Raw genomic sequence first — 17,401 nt, 5'->3', positions numbered from 1 at the left:
CCAGGACAAACATGTAACCATGCACTGGAGCCCTGATAGAGGTGTCCCCTCAATTTCCCCATATATATGCTCACCATACATCAGGAAGCTGGGAGCGAGGATTGTGCCTACTGAAGGTGTGTAGTTCTGTACAATCCCCAGTTCAGGCCAGTCACTAAATGCCACAGTCAGGACCTAGGTTTGCTTCCTTAAAGAGAAAGGAATCAGCATATTCAGAAGAAAATTCAGGTGCATGATAGATATTTGTCTCACATGACCAAGAAACTCCTCACTTAAAGTTGTCCCGGTTAACGTTGTTTCGATGTTAAGTTGCTGATCAATTAGGGAACATGCTCGTTTAAAGTTGTGAAATGCTCCCTTCTGACGTCGTTTGGCAGCCGCCTGTTTTGTCCACTACTTGCAGGAAGAGCAGCCTGTTGCAGCTAGCTGGTGGGTGGTTGGAACCAGGGTGGACCAGCAGCCCCCTTATCAGCTCCCCACTCCCCTAAGTTCCCTGTGCAGCAGCTGTCCCTCCCCCCACTGCCATGTGCTGCTCCTGCCCTCTGCCTTGGAGCTGCTCCCAGAGACTCCTGCTTGCTGTACAGGGGGAGGAGGGGGGAAAAGGGGAGCTAATGTCAGGGTGTTTCCCCCTCCCCCTTGCTCCTGCACCCCGCTTACCCCATCTTCCATAGAGCAGGGGGGGACACAATGGAGGGAGGGAGCTTCTATGCAGTAGCTGCCCTCTCAGGTCTCAGCAAGCTGATTTAAGTAACAAGGCAGTGTACTTAAGCCAGGGGTCAGCTACTTAAAGGGGAAATGCGCATTTTTTCCTCTCACACACAGGGTGTGTGTGTCTGTCTGCCCTTGAGTATTGTGAGAGTTAACCCTTGAGGGCTCAGTCAATTGCTAGTTCATTTAGCAGTAAGGCATTCCCTGGGAAATATCCCATCCTCTGATTCCTCCACCTCAACCAAGCTTCACAATCATCATCATCACTATGTACCAGTATTAAATTGTTTAGTTAAAACTTATACTGCGTGTGTGTGTGTGTATATATATATATATATATATATATATATATATATATATATATATATATATAGTCTTTTGGCTGGTGAAAAAAATTTCCCTGGAACCTAACCCCCTCATTTACATTAATTCTTATGGGGAAATTGGATTCGCTTAACATCGTTTTGCTTAAAGTCACATTTTCCAGGAACATAACTAAAACGTTAACTGAGGAGTTCCTGTACCTCTCTCTCTAGGTACTTATAAACCATACCCATCACCATAGTATCTAAGTCTGAAACAGATAGTACATTTACACCCTGGAGAGTCTAAACAGTTTTATTATATTTAGGAAACAAAACTCAAAGATCTTTACAACATTACAGCTAATATTTCTCATGACTAAGTCAATCTTTTTCACTGGGTTCTCATCCCAGTTGGGCAGAGATTCCAGTTTCTTGGAGACTTCCACCTTAATAGACCACCCCCATGTCCTAAAGAAAGGGGCCAAATTCTTCTTCACTTGCTGAGAGAAATTCTCTACCCACAGGTTCATCTTGGAAGGGTTGTCTGTTGGGATGTTAGACATTTTCTGGTCATCTGAGAAGAGCTGAACGAAGGGTTCCCAGCCAAAGGCTTCCGGCAGCTAGGAGGCAACAAGGAGCTGCACTGTAGCCTATGCCCCTAAATTAAGGTTAACCAAACACATTGCACTGCATCTCACCTCCTGAACATTCATGATCAAAGCTTACAATTACACCTCACGAACATTAATCGTTACCACATCTCTGAGTATTTAGTTCTTTGGTAACTGCCATCTTGGGAGTAAAGCTATTGAAAATAAGCTTCAGTGTTCAGACTTAAATAGTCAGGAGGGCCCTTGAAAACCGTTCTACTCTGAAAAGTGACTCACAAAATGGTATCTTGCGTCTCTGTAGTTCATGTGACTCACAAGTTTCCAAATCAGTTATGCTCAGTTTATAAATAAGATGAGGTTTATTTGAAACAGCCCTGAAAAAGTCAGCCTGAGATCTGGGACACACCTGGGTTCTTAACTGTTTGCGTATCAGCAGTAATAAAGGCTCTGCAGACTGAATTAGGCCCCCACTAACCTCTGTGCAACACCATTGTTTTCAGTGGATTTCAGTGTGTAAGCAAGTCAAACAATTCTATTTATGATGCACAAGGAAGTATAGGAAACAGCTAGTGTTCTCTAGCTAGATTGGTTCTGCAGAACTAACAGGAGTAAACAGTTTTCTCACCAAAGTGAATAGATACGCTCTAGCAGTACATCTGTGAAGTAAGAAGGTTCTATTTTCAAATGAGTCACCTTCCAGAGTGGAGAAACACTTCAGCTTGCATATTTTAATGTGCTGATTGGTGTGTATGTGCCACCATTGCCTTCTATTAAACAATGTGTCAGTTACTCAAATATATGTGACAATAGCATCCTCGAATGGCCTTTGGCCCATAATAAATAAGCCATACAGTGAACAGATTCTCATTTTATCTGAAGTTCAGTACTCAGCTGGGAGAGGTCTCTTCTTTTTCACCTGTTGCTAGACCAATGAATTTACTGAACGGAGCATGCAGCTGGGCATTCCATGACTCAAAGTGTTGAAAGAGGGGTGGAGTGGAAATCAATGTAGCCATCTGGGAAGCACCACATGAAGCAATCTCTTCCCCCTTTCCTACTGGTAAAGGACAGTATGGCCTTATAAATGCTTATGGAGTTTTAGTGATTAGAAATGGTCTAAATTTTTGGACTGAAAAAGTTTCCTATCAAAATGTGCTCCAAGAGCTGTTTGCTACTGACCTTTCTGGAGATGGTCAGTAGCCAGTATAAATTATGAGTTTGAGTCCCCAGCCCTCACTTGCTCTTCAGTTGCCTATGATGTAACACTGAGAATATGCCTGCATATATTTGTTGACTAATAATTAGAAGTAAAGGGTCAATACTAGCTACATTATTATTAGATAGAGGGGGTTTTGTGATTCCCTCCAATGCTCCTGCCAGGGTATACCCCCCCAGCTCTGAACTCTGGGGTACAGATGTGGGGACCCCCATGAGAGACCCCCTAAGCTTATCTTCTAGCAGCTTAGGTTAAAACTTTTCCAAGACACAGTCTTCTGGCTTGTACAGATATTGCTGCCACCACCAAGTGATTTTCACAAATACTCGGGAAAGGGTCACTTGGAATCCCTATCCCCCAAAAATATCCCCCCCAAGCTTCTTCACCCCCTTTCCTGGGGAGGCTTGAGAACAAAATACCAACCAATTGCCTTAGCAATGTGAGCACAGACCAACCCCTTGTCTAAGAACTTTGGAATCAAAGGATTCTTTTAAAAAAGGTAAATTTTTATTAAAAAAGAAAGAAACATCTGAAAACTCAGGCTTCAGGGATTAAACACCAAAAATAACTTTCTTGGGGTTTAGCTTAAAGGTTTCAAGCAAAACAAAAGCACCTGGGGTTAGCACAGAGGAATTCACAAACCAAAACAACCAAAAAGGTTCCTAGTCGCATCTGTCTTAACTTTTCCTGTGCTACTTACATATCTGGGGTTCCAAATGAGGAGTTTCTAGGTATGATGCTGATGATTTCCCAAACCTGGCTTAAAGCTTACAGACCGCTTGTTGCTGCCTTCACCTCTCTCCAGCCTGAGAGACAAAAAAAACAAAAACAAAAATGCCACCCCACACCCAGCAGATTTTCCAGTTTGAAAGGGTAAAGCCTCCCTGTTGGTTCCCCAGGTCAGGTACCAACTCAGGTTAAGCTTCTCTTAACCCTTTACAGTTAAGGCAATTAGGGCACAGCTGCTAAGGAGGATTCTATAGCTACTGACTGGCTGGATGTCCATAAAAGGGAGCTACCCCCCCCCCTTATTTATCACAGCTCCCCACTCCCATTCTCCATCCATTGTATTGTAATTTAAATAAATTACCACAATAATTGAAACTAGCTGGACTATACTGCATTATTTTGACAAAAAATAAGCAGAATTTTTAATAATTTTTATTTTGCTGTAGAATTTTTAATATTTTGGCACAGAATTCCCCAAGGAGTACATTATGGAGCTTTCCATGACAGGCCTCACACCCAAACAAACATGAGAAAACTGATAAAACACCACTTTGTGGAAGCCGTGATACCCAATCAGGGAGCCATTTTTGTAGAAGCAGTTTCATAAGAATGTCTGACTCCATTCTCCCCATCTCACCTACAGGTAGGTCTCCAGTGCAATCCAGATACTCCAGTCCTTAAGCCAGGCCCCTTTCTCAAGCTAACATCTGACCCTCTCCCTCTGGCGCCCCAGGTGAAGCTCTTCATGAGCTCTCTGTCTGGGAATCTTAGCACTTTCTCATGCACATAGACAGACCAGAGTTTGCATGTGGCCTCAGTGGTGTGAGGGGGGAATTCCCAGCTTCCCCACTGCTGGTTGTGTCCCAGCTCATGAATGGGACCCCACAGAACATTGGCTTGTATGTATTCCATGTTCACTAACTCCTTCACTGAATCCAAATGGCACACGATGGGGAACCCAGTATACATCCAGCCTGATAGGAGGAGATGGAGCCAACAGCCCAGAGGGGAACTCATTTTAAAACCGTTACTTTATTGCAGGCTTTAGAGCTATACAACAATTCACAAGAAATAATTCATCCGGCAAATTCAACCCCTTGTTCTGCTTGTGAGCTATCCTAAAGCAGATTGTGGTTTCCTCACATTTTATTTGATAAGTTAAATTATTTTTAAAAACACGGTTTGGTGTATTTGATGCTCCACATTGCTCAGGTAAGTCACATGGTTTTGTTTCTATTTTCTCACCCCCACGCCCCCCAGAGTAGTGCACTTCTGGTGAGAATACTTGCACATGGGATTTAAAAAACTCAGTTTCACAAATATTGGCTCATAACTCAGATTTGTTTTCCGTGAGCATTTACCAGTAACGCTTGCTCCAATACTCGTGAGACGAGCAAACAAGAGAGGAGCACAGCAAAAGAATTCAACACAGAGAAAAAAAAGTTCTTTGGAGCAGGGACCATCCTTTTGTTCTGTTTTTGTACAGCGCCTAGCACACTGGGGTCCTGGTCCATGACTAGGGCTCCTCAGTAATGCAAGTAATAATAATAGAAGCATGCACATTAAAAATCCCCTCCTCCTCCCAAACAAAACACTCCATTGCACACCCAATTCTCCCCATGGGGAGAGGATGAAAGAACAAGCCACATGTGACAACTATTAGCAATGCACTACTGGAAGGTGCCCGATTACTAGGGTGAGGAGGGTGGTATTAGAACAGAATTCATTAAGACATTACAATGAATGTGTGTGGAAAAATATTTGGGGTTAGGTGAATACCACAAATCTTAGAGTGTTTTCTTACCATATTATACCCGCCTCCCTAAGTGCTTGGGTGGGTGGGAGGTGCACTCTAGAAATAAAGCCTATTTAAATGTGGTCTATGAGCATCAGTAACAATGACAAATTCTACCAGCCCTGCCTTTTAGTCAGAAGGACAGCCAGAGGCAAACCCATAGGAACCTTAGGATGCATACAGAGGTTGAATGACTTGCCCCAAAGCTACACAGTGGGAGGCTGGAATGTAAGAGCTCCTAGCTCCCAGCCTCCAGCTCAGTTGTCTGCACTACAGGGCTACTCAGCTGCCTTTTATGACAGTAGGTTATACTCACCAGCTGAGATCTGAACATCTGCTACAATCCTTTCTGGCCGAGGACACGTTTGCAGTGCTGCTGCCAGCTTAGCTACAGCTGCCATTATCTGCTCCCAGAGGGTCAACAAAGGCTCTGGATTCTCTATATGGCAAATGCTGTCAGAAGGCACTGTCAAGATGAGGTTCTTGGTAGCTAGTTCCCCACCATGGAGCAGGATAGTGACAGATGCTGGTCTGCCACTGGTGCTTAGAGGTCTCTCCTGTAGCAATGTGGCAACAAGATTAAACGCAAACATCTACAGCAGAGTATATCGCTTCAGCTGTATCTTTTTTGGTTTATTTGAATTCTAAATCAGGAAATTCAAAAGGAAGATCTCCCAGAGCAACATTAACACAGTTATATTGCACCCCCCCATGCCGTGTGGATTCATTTATGTTTTTTAATTCATAAATTCCCTGCAAAATGTTATGAAAATTGTACCATTTGTTTTGATGGGTTCTAAATTGACTGTGGCCACTCAGGAAAAAAAGATGTGGCGGTCACTGCCGACAGCTCCGTAAAAACACTGCTTAGTCTTTAGTGCAAGTCAAAAAAACCCCAAAACATTAAGATCTGTTTTAGGATTTTATCCTGCTGCTCATCTCTGTATCTGAACACCTTCCATATAAAGACAATAGCAACAGTGAAGGGGGAAGGGAATTAGAGTCATGACTTCAGGGGAAGGAAAGTGTTAAACCCTCTTCCCTCCTGTAGATGACACCTCTGGCATTTTACTTTGAGGGAAAATTTAATGCTGTTGCTGTCACATAGGCCCTGCTTCATTTGTCTGAATACTCAAGGCTAAGGTTTTTGCCTCACAAATTCTTTTATGATGATCGTTTTTGTTAGACTAGCAGATGTTCTAAGGGCTATGGGTCAAAAATATACCTAATATAACCTCACTGATTTCCATGGAGTTGGGTTTACTTTCATTAGGGCTGCTTCTGCCTTATGTACAAGAAACACTGAACATTATGGGTCAGTTTAATTATGAGCTTTATAGATCAAAGCTGAAGAAAAATTATGTAGGAAAATACTTCACAATTAATTTTTAAATCGGAAATGATTAATATCCTAATCTGTGGCCTAAATTCAAATTAATGTACCCAGGCACCCCTCCCCTGGGTTAAGTGGAGTTGCATTTCCATACCAGTGGTAACGTTGCCGCAGGTCTGAGTTTAGCCCCCTACCTATGAGAAGTCTCACAAACCGCCTTACAGTTTGCTCTACTCAATGAGCCATACATACTCACTACAGATTTAGGCCAGGTCTACACTACAGAGTTACGTCAACATAAACTGCCTTAGTCGACCTAGCTGTGTAAATGTCTACCCTACAGCGTTGCTGCCGCCGATATAAATCCCCCACTACACCGACCTAATAACTCCACCTCCACAAGAGGCGAATGCAGTGTAGACACTGAATTACTTATACTGCCTGTCAGCACCGCGCAGAGATCCCAGGTGGGAGCCCAGCTCCCGGCACTGAGAACCCGGGTTCTCAGCCCCCTACACTGCCCCACGTAGGTTGGTGCAAGTGCTCCTGGAGAGAACACACACCAGTGGCAGAAGGGCAGTGTGAACATGAAAAACTGCAGTAATTACTATGGTGGTGGTACATCGACCTAATGTAGGTCGACTTCATTGTGTAGTGTAGATAAGGCCTTAAATACACTTTCCATGCACACATAGCTCCTGTCCACGTCAATGGGAGTTCACGTCCCCTAAGCCCTTGAAGCAGGAGACTTGTAAAATACATAAGATGTGCCATAATGATTCTCTCTCTGGCCTTGTCTGCACTGGCAAGTTTCTGTGCAGTAAAGTCGCTTTCTGCGGTGTAACTCCTGAGGTGTACACACTGCCAAGCCACTTAGTGCGCAGTTGCAGCGCTATAAAAAAGACCACCCCGATGAGAGGCATACAGCTTTCTGCACTGGAGGTACAGCGCTGCGGTGCCAGGATAGACACCCTGGTCGATTACAGCGCTGCGACTGACCTCCAGGAGGTGTCCCACAATGTCTGTTCTTGCCTCTCTGGTCATCAGTTTGAGCTCTACTGCCTTGCCTCCAGGTGATCAACTGTGAGCCTCACCCCTTAAATTCCTTGGGAATTTTGAAAGTCCCCTTCCTGTTTGCTCGGTGATGCAGGGAGTGGTCTCAGCACATCTTTCCAGGTCACCATGCCTTCTCCACGCACCAGGCGATCCCCCACTTGGAGCAATGCCAAGCTGCTGGACCTCAACATTTGGGGAGAGGAGGCTGTCCAGTCCCAGCTGCGCTCCAGCCGTAGGACCTATGATATTACGTACAGATTTCACGATGCATGGCAGAAAGGGCAGTACAGAGTTAAAGTGAAGGAGCTGTGGAATGCTTACCAAAAGGCACGGGAGGCAAACCGCCGCTGCGCTCACAAGCTGCCAGTTCTACAAAGAGCTGGATGTGATACTCGGCGGCAACCCCACCTCCACTGCGAAGGCCACTGTGGATACTTCAGTGGCTTCGCGTGCCAGTCAAGAGTGGATCGAGCCAGGAGGAGGAAATCTTGGACAAGGATGTGGAGCGGGACCCAGAGGCAGAGGACGACTCGGAGGTCAGAGATGCATGACAAAGAACAAGACTGAAAGCAATACACAAAGGACTAGGAAGAATATAGACTATGCTTCCCCAAAATTAATATTAAATAGTGCCACTTGGTGGCAGCAGAGGTGAAAGATGAGGGGAAAAAAGCACTTGCAAGCATTGAACAGCTGACTGAGAACTGTTCCAAGTGGAGTCACTGATACTTAGAGGTATGCTTTTGTTTAGGTCTTCAAAATCAGGAGCTGTAGCAACATTGTCTAGTGAAAGCTGTGCAGTGCATTTATCCACGTACTTACCAAGCCTGAAGAAAGGAGCCTGCATAACCCCTTTCATAGTGATAGGCATGTTACCCAACTGGCTGCCCTTTGGCACTATGATGTAAATCAGGCCACCCCGGAGAGAGGAGACAGACATCTCCCGATCTTCAATGCTGTGTTTGCATATCACCACAGGGGCACGTCTTAGGTCCTGTTCTCCATTGCTTTATCCAGTCCAATACTAAATGACTCAAGCAACTGGCACTTCTTAGAAATGTATTTCCCCATCCAGACTGTAGGGGAAAGTCTACCCTGGCTTCAGGAAGAGTTGGAGGGAAGAAAATGGAAATGGACTACACCTAACCCAATACCCATTGTATATTGGTAACTTATGATTAAGGATAAGATTTTGTCATGGAAGTCACGGATTCCTTGATTTTCACAGACCTCCGTGACATTTGCTGCTTCAGCCCTGAAGCTCTACGCTGCAGGTCCCGCAGCTGTCACGGGTGGTGGGGGGCTGAACAGCTATTATAGAGTAGAGTCCATAATCCCCCCCAGGCAGTTAGCTCTCCCCCCACACACTTTTTTTTTTTTTCCCCTTCAAGTAAGAGTCACAGACAGGTCACAGGCTTCTGTGAATTTTTGTTTACTGCCTGCAACCTGGCCGTGACTTTTACTAAAAATAACCGTGACAAAATCTTAACCTTACTTATGATTCTATGAACACCAAGTAATATTCTAGGTGTGGTCTCATCAGGCTCATGGAAAGCAGTGCTTTTTTTTGCATGTTCTACAGATGATACCACTTGTGGGTGGTAGTGAATGGACAGCTTCTTTCACCTGGGTTTATGCCGTTGACTTCCAGAGTGATATGAGGGATGGTGGGAAGTTCACAGTAGCACAGTCTGGCATAGTTTGGGACAGCTCTGTGGCCAGACACAGGAGCACTGCCTCCTTGGTCCTGTTCTGGACTGGGCATTCCTTGCACACAGGTGGGATCCCACTGCTGTGCAGTATTGTGTACAGGATACAGTGGAGCAAGGAATATGTGGGGCTATCGCTGATAGGGATTTGGAGCAATTCCATGCAGTCCTGCCCCAGTTTCTGGAGCCAGCCCTTCAGCTGGGGCTGGATTTCCTCTTTCTTGGCTAGGTGCTGCTGGAATTGAGGGCGTGCCCTGCAGAAGTGGTAACATTGCAGCTCCTCTGCTGGTCATAATACCAGGTATTTATCTGTCTCCATATATTGCCCCAAGATGCTGATCCCAAACCGGTTGAGGATTCTGTTGCCAGGATATTCAGCAATAGTGGTCTGGTCACTATTTTAGGAAGCCCACCAACAAGCCTGACCTCCAATCAGCAGGCCTCCTCCCTCTGCCACAAACTCATGGATCTTCTTGGCCTCTGTGTCACTGTAGGACTGGCAGCAGTAAATGCTCAGGTTGTCAGTCAGAGCTGAGATCTTGCACACAACCTTCTGCTGAGTTAGCAGGTCATGGAGGCTCTTTAGGTTGGGGTTGATGCCAATTCTCCCTTTCTTCCCAGCACCTAGCCACTTAATGGCATTGAGAAGGAACGGCATCAGCTGCAGCACATAAGTTTGGCTCTCATGCATAGCTTCTACCACACAGCCCTGGCCATAGTGAGCCGATGCAAGAAAACACTGGTAGGAGCCATCCATGCCAAGGGGGAAGGCCAAAGCCCCATGGACGAGCAAATGAGAGGGCACGCCACCCGTCACTATGTCCAGCTCAGACACCCCTCTGAAGAGAAGCTTTAAGTGTCTGCAGAGATCTAGCCCATGTCTGCAAAGCCAAGAGAGGTCGCCATCAGGTGAAATGCCAACACTAGCCATAGAATCATCTGAGCTGAGACATGAGTCTGGTTTATCCACCCTGCCCACAGTAGGATCAAAATATCCTTCAATCAGAGTCACCTGGCTGCCTAAGCTTGCCAGTTCAGCCCTGACAAGGTAATGCCCTTCTGAGCAGTCCTCAGTTCTGTTGGAGATGTTTGATAAGAGGGTGTGCCTAAATCCTTCATCTTTCTTATCCATACCCAGCACCAAGCTGGCCCTTCTCTCATTCCACCCAAAATATCCATTCCTTTTCTCCACAGCAAATCTGGTCTATTTTTTTTCCATTTATGAAAAACCAAAGCCTGCCTTTTTTTGACCCTTTCCTGTGCATCATCATGATGTGGCTGTTACATGTCATTCATTCTTGCCCTTTACCTTCTGTTATATGAAATGGCCACATGTGGGGAGCAATTGGTGAGATGCAAATGACTGACATGGTAGCAGAGATAAAAGGAATGAGAGAGGTGAGGAGATACGCTTTTCACTGAGCAACTCAGCTCTTCGGATATCTGAAAACACATTGCTTTGCTTTGAAGCATAGCGGTAAAATTGGCTTAGTTATATTTCCAGAATTACACTTTTTAAAATGTGATCTTTATAAAAATATTTTTGGAGCACAAACACAGAAGCGTGAATTGCAGTGCTACTGCAAAAACTGAAAAGATCAGCTTTGTTTCAGCCACAAGTTTCCTATGCAACTTTTGGCAAGTCACTTAGAGTTTCTATTCTTCACTTGCTTCAATGGCAGTTAGTCACATATGGTTTTCAAAGCATGAGAACTTTTTAAATCCTTCACCATTGCTTCCCTAGAAAACTACCTCGTGCATGAGCCAGGATAAAAATCTACTTGTGTTCAAAATTCTGTGATGGTCTCTTGGGCTGACGCATGTCACAGTGCTTGTGCCGACACAACCGGTCAGGATTCTTTTTTTCTTAAACCATTCACATTTTCAGCAAAAAGAAAATTTTTAATTTTCAAAAGTTTTCTTCAAAGTTTTGACATTCGAAACTCCACACGTGAAAGCACCATGATTTCTTGCAATTACAAGTTACACTAGGGATTGATATCAGCCATAGGGCTTGTCTTCACTACAGGGGTGTCAACTTACGTGAATAACGTAGCTGGAGTCGATGTAGCTTAGGTTGACTTACCCCAGTGTCTTCACTCCGCTGCATCAATGGGAGACGCTCTCCGGTCGACTTCCCTTACTCTTCTAGGAGAGCTGGAATACCGGGTCAACCAGAGAGCGCTCTGCCGTCAATTTAGCGGGTCTTCTCTAGACCCACTAAATCGACACCCGCTGCATTGATTGTAGCAGCGTCAATCTCCCTGTAATGAAGACCAGCCCATAGAATGGGACCTCAGGCAGAAGCTTGGCTATTGAGAGGCCATCATGTCTCCATTAATAAACCACACACAGAGTCTGAACTCAAACCCTGGTCCTACAGCGACAAGAAACAAAATGTTTTAACACTTGTGCTATAGGAATATCTCTGTTAACCGTCACCTGTGGAAGGTTCCTTATGCGCGATAAGCCGCAACTGCACTCTCTCTCTCACACACACACACACACACACACCCCTACCTATCTTGAACCGTTTTTTCAGAAGTCTTCTGAAAACAAGGCGCATGCTGCGCAATCTTACACTCATTGCAATCAACAGCAAAAAAATCAGTGGGAGCAGGACTGTACCCCTTTTATTATCCCATCAAAAATGTACAACTACTTGTGTAATTGTAATGTATTTCCCCCCCCAAATATAGCTAGCAGGTGAATCTTTAAGGAGAATTAACTATGGAAAATTTGATGGGGGCGCTAACCAGCTATTTTTGAGCTAGAGGAGAAAAGTAAACTCAAATCGAAATAATTTTTGATGACTTGTTATTAAGAAATAGGTTCACCAATTTCCTTCAAACTGTGGAATTTTTAAAATTTTATTTGTTTATTGCCTTCAGAGACTGCACAGTATTTTTCAGGCCAAATAGATTTTCCATATTGAAGTTATAAGGATGTTAACAAAGAGCTTTATAATGGAAGCAGATTGCCACCTTAATTATGGAGAGGCTACATAATATTTTACAGTACTTTTAACGATACCTTTAAACACGTGTAGAATGGTTCGGATACTCATGGAGTGATCAAAGGAATCACTGGCACCATTCCTGAGACGTTGAAGATCCTCTTCTCACCATATCTGGCTGTGAAGTACACGTCAGCCACACGGGTGACATGGTTCCCAGGGAAATCAAACAGCACTCTCTCTCGGCTGTGCTCAGAGGTCCAATGCCAAGCCTGACCTCCAGTGAGCAACCTCCCACCTTTCTTTACAAAGTGGATCAGGTCCCTCATCTGTGTATCATCATAGGCGTCTGTACAATAAATGCCAAGTAAGGACGTGATCGCAGAGCAGGGCTGCATTCTAGTGCCAGACCTACGGAGAATCTCCATGAGAGACCTCAAGTTGTGTGGACCCCCGCCCCCCGACACTGCTCGGGGGGGGGGAGGGGGAGAAGATACTGAGCCAGCTGACCACATTTTGAAGGAACTGTGCCATCTTGGGCTTCCCCAGGTATCCCTCGTGAGCTACCACCCCTATCCGGCCCTTGCCATACTGCGAGGCAGCGATCAGGACCTGCCCCTGAGGGTTCACCAGCACCGTGAAGGCAGTCTCTCCGATGAGCAGCAGCTCACAAGGAACACAGTCACCAGTCAGGTCCCAGTCCTGGACACCAGCCACCAGCAAATCATAGGCAGCAGAAGGATCCATATGAGACTTCTTTCTGTCTAGAGTAGAGTCCATAATAAAACACATTCATACACAAGATCTGGTCCTCCTTTTCCAGGTGTAGCCTGGCTGTGCCACAGGCCAGGGTACAATGCTATAAGCACAGACCACAGCCAACATGCCTCTTCGCTATCTGCAATGCCTACCCCACTATCATCCCCTTGAATCCTGGACTCTATATACCAGGACCAGAGCCAGCACTAAAGGCAGACGTATGCTGCACTGGGGCACAGGAATTGGAAAACAGTGTTGTGTAGTTTACGTAAAACTCTAAATGAGCCATTAGTTCATATTTAAATATAGAATAGACCTTGCATGTACACATACATATATCTATTTCCCTCCTTCCTAGTCATATTATATATTTTTAAGAGACACTTGCCAAGTTCAGGGCTGAACTAAAAGCTATTCTTTCTGTGCAACTTCTCTTTTGAATGCAGCTGACAAACCAAGAGTTTTATCTCAGAAACGATGTGGCCGTATTTATGCTTTCTCTCCAGCAAAATTGCTCACCCATTTGGAAGTATTTTAAACAGTCCCAAGATCAAATTTAAAAAAATCAAGAGAATGCTATGAAAAGTAAGGAGATTGTACCCAAATTCTATTCTGAGATCAGAAACTGGTAAAACATACCACAAAACCTTCATCCCACTAACCGAGAATATAACAACCTGTCAATTAATAAAGAGTTCCAGTTTTTAAAAGTACATTTTGGGTGCAAGTCAGAATTCTCTGCTCTTACACCGTGGTAACATTTTACACCTGTTCCATACACATGTAAGTTACTGTCCACTGAACTGTACCTTGTGCAGTCAATGCCCATGGTTTTTTTAGTCACTCCTGAATAGGAACTAGTATTTACCTAGTGATACAGCCAGTGCTTCAGTTAATCCCAACCAAAACTAATATCTTAATATTTATACTACATCTGGTAGCGCATGAAATTGAAGACCTGCTAATCAGCAGTAAGCCATATTACTTGAAAGCAGAGCAAAAACTTACACTCTGTAGATTCAGAAATAGTTACCAATCCCCTATAAAATCTTCCACAGCAAAGTCCTATCAGCGCAGGCTAATTTTAAAAGTGATTGTCCAGTAGAGGAAGGGTAAAAGTGTATCTGAATATAGTTAACAAGGGAGGAAATGGGTGTGTATGTGTATATATAAATACACACATATATCATGCACAGTCTTGCATACAGACACCAAACCAAACCTTTCAACCAAAAACTTGCTATTTTCACAAACAGAAGAGGGTTCTCTCCAGACCTCCCGCTCGTATGTCAACTTCCAATTCAGCACACTAGCTTCTTTTCTGGCCAAAAGTTACTCACGCGAATAATCCCACTGAATTCAATGAGAGTGGTAGGTGCTCAACATCTCTGAAGATCAGATCATTTGTGTCTTTTCCTTACCTTTCCTTTAGGTGTAACGTCACCAGCTAAAGTAGGGGAAATCTAGAGTCCTGAACTCAGGTCCTGGCTAGTAAGGAAAAGAATAAATTATTTTCCAAGTAATTTGTTTCAAAAACATATCGATCTGTTAATTTTTAGGTCTATACAGTGTTCTTTTAAATTATTCTGAGTCTTTAAAAAAAAGTCAGTCCTGTAAGGCCTTTGTCTTACAAATACAAACACACACACACACACACACAGAGCAAGCCACCTGGAACATTAAAAGGAACAGGTCCAGGATCCTGAATATTGAGCAGGAACCTTGAATATCTGGTAGGTCACTTCCACAGCTTCCAGTTGTTCCTATTTACTTTCTTCAGGAGAAAACAGCTATTTGGTTAGGTATTTCTAAGAAGTCTCTCACCATACTAGGTGTCTTGTTTCCTCAAACTGCAGCTACAGATAACAGCCAAGAAGGCATCTGAGCTCAGCACTGGCCAAGGAGCGCTGGCTTACCTCCTAGCAAGTGAAAGTATTCAGAGGGACTTCTGTAAAGTCACATGACTTAATGATCCAAGGAGCAGGACATATGCTGAAGTGAAAGAAAAATTAAATCCCCTCCCTTCCAGTAGAAGTGATTAACACCAGGTCTCTTTGCATCTGAAAATTTTGTGCAAAAAGGAGTGTAAGCTGCTGTCCTTTATGGACCCCTTGTCAGAATCACATGCTCTCTAAGTATGTTTTGGTATTTGGAAGCAGGTGATCTGACTTCACAATCAATAAGCATCAATCTAAACCGGTCATTCAGAAATCTCTCTCTGAAACTTCTGAAGTTCAGTGTTATTTTGATATACACAAAGCAACCATGTAACTTGTCTAAATTACTTTCTTGTAGGTGAAGGGAAAACAAGAAATCAAAACAGAAAAGTCAAGTCTCCAGGAGATCTCCATTAGAGCGTGTGAACAGGGCATTTTTCTTCTATAACACATCGTCTCACCTTTTGTCCCCAAAATGGCAGCTGCCTCTACAGACAGGAGACCTCTAGTAGTGTCTGAGCACACAATATGGTCTACTCATGATTTTAGAGATAGTTTCCTATTGGGGGTTTTTCTTAATGCCCCAGAGTCATGTTACTGTGAGAATCTCAGCTTTTGTAAGGGAAATTTTTCCCCCGAGTTTTTCTCCCTAACTACAAGGGCTAAAAACATGAATCCTAAAAACCACAAGGCAAATAAAAAGCCTTAAATGTATTGGGTTTTTTAAGCCAATCTCACAATTTTGAGAGGGCCTGACTCATGATTTTTTAAATGTTTGGCATTGGTGGTACACACAGCAGTCAGACAAAGGCCTAGTTGTGTCTTACTCACACACTACTCTTTTCAGCTGTAGTAGTTTTTAATACTTATTTTTAGTGGTGTGGGAGGGCTGCATGTATGGCATGGCTGGAAGCATCTGACAGGATGAGCATTTAGCACTGTGTGGGGTAATGAAGATGCACTATCAGAGACAAGAGGCATGCACAGAAAACACACTGAAGATGTAAGTTTGATGCAAGAACACGAGTTCATGAATCTATTTAACTTAATCTTAAAACTAACATAAAGCAAGAAACAGACTTCTCAATACAGAAACAAAAGCCTGTTAGCTAAATGAAGTGTCTTGATGCTATCTACCTGCAGTAATTTCTTCCAACTAGTCATCCTTACCTTTAACACAGAGAAGGGGGTGGAAGCTTGTATTTTAGAGATCTCCGGATCCTCTTCCCTCACAGATCCTTTCCTGCCAAGGTAATTCTTTCTTAGTCCCCTTCCCTCCCCTATATAAAGTGTTTATGAGAGGAGAAAAACTCCCTGGTAAATGGAGCAGATCCACCCCATCCTCTTACAACTTGAAGAATTAAAAAAACAAACAAAAAAAAAAAAACCACAGTCATAGAGCTGCACCTCATATCCTGTTACAGTTGCTGACAACTGATTCCCTCCAATTGCCAGACCAACCTTGCACCACCCAGCATGCCCAGAATGGCCACTGAAGTGGGAGGTCATGGGAGACAAGAGCAGTAGCAGCAGGAGGTACACCAAACTCTTGTTCCAATTTCAGTTCCTCATTGGGTTGTTGAGGTTTACCTTCTACAGTGTTTTCATTTACATCATCTTCCCATGAATAGTAATGACTGGGAAGGGACATGGTCACCAGCTTCCATGTCTGTGCTTTTCCCACCTTTTCTTGGCACCTTTACCCTGGAACAGCTGGTCAAGATGGTTCTTCATTATCTCCACTTTTACTTCTACCAGACAAGGCCCTTCGTTTCAATAAGACTAAGTGCAGTGTGTTAAGTACAGTGGTGATCCTGAACTGAATCTGAACAGCTGGTCTGTACTATTCTTTTGGGAATAGTGGATCTAAAAGTTATGGGAGTGGTCAACGGAACAACAGCTGAACATTGCCATGCTAAATAAATTTTTTAAACACATTTTGTTTGTACATTAATGCAGCTCTTTTGACTTCAGAAGAACTGCACTAATTTAGACCAGCACAGAATTTGGCCCTAATAATGGCAATGCTAACCATGTAAGGAGAGATGTGTATTCACGTACATACACCTTTTGGGAGATGGATTTTTCATGCTAGAGTTGCCAGAGTGTTAGATTTACCATTAGAAGAAGACAGCTGAGATTGAGCATTAGCAGAGTCACTTTAGATGTTTAAAGAAAAATCAGGGTATGTGACAGATGCTGCCATATTTATTGGGTATTTTTACCAGGCATATTTCACACATTCCTCCCCATTTAAAAAGGAATAAGTAAGAGTTCAGTTCAGCAA

At 43.8% G+C, this 17,401-nt stretch overlaps 1 pseudogene; it reads right to left on the bottom strand.

The window, feature by feature from the left end:
* Nucleotides 1-1,300: 1,300 nt before the first annotated feature.
* Nucleotides 1,301-13,165, bottom strand: LOC135881051 (TRPM8 channel-associated factor 2-like; annotated as a pseudogene).
* Nucleotides 13,166-17,401: the final 4,236 nt, after the last annotated feature.

Source organism: Emys orbicularis, chromosome 1 (genome assembly GCF_028017835.1).
Source record: "Emys orbicularis isolate rEmyOrb1 chromosome 1, rEmyOrb1.hap1, whole genome shotgun sequence".
NCBI lineage: Eukaryota > Metazoa > Chordata > Testudines > Emydidae > Emys > Emys orbicularis.
This window is presented reverse-complemented; position numbering and strand designations above follow the sequence as displayed.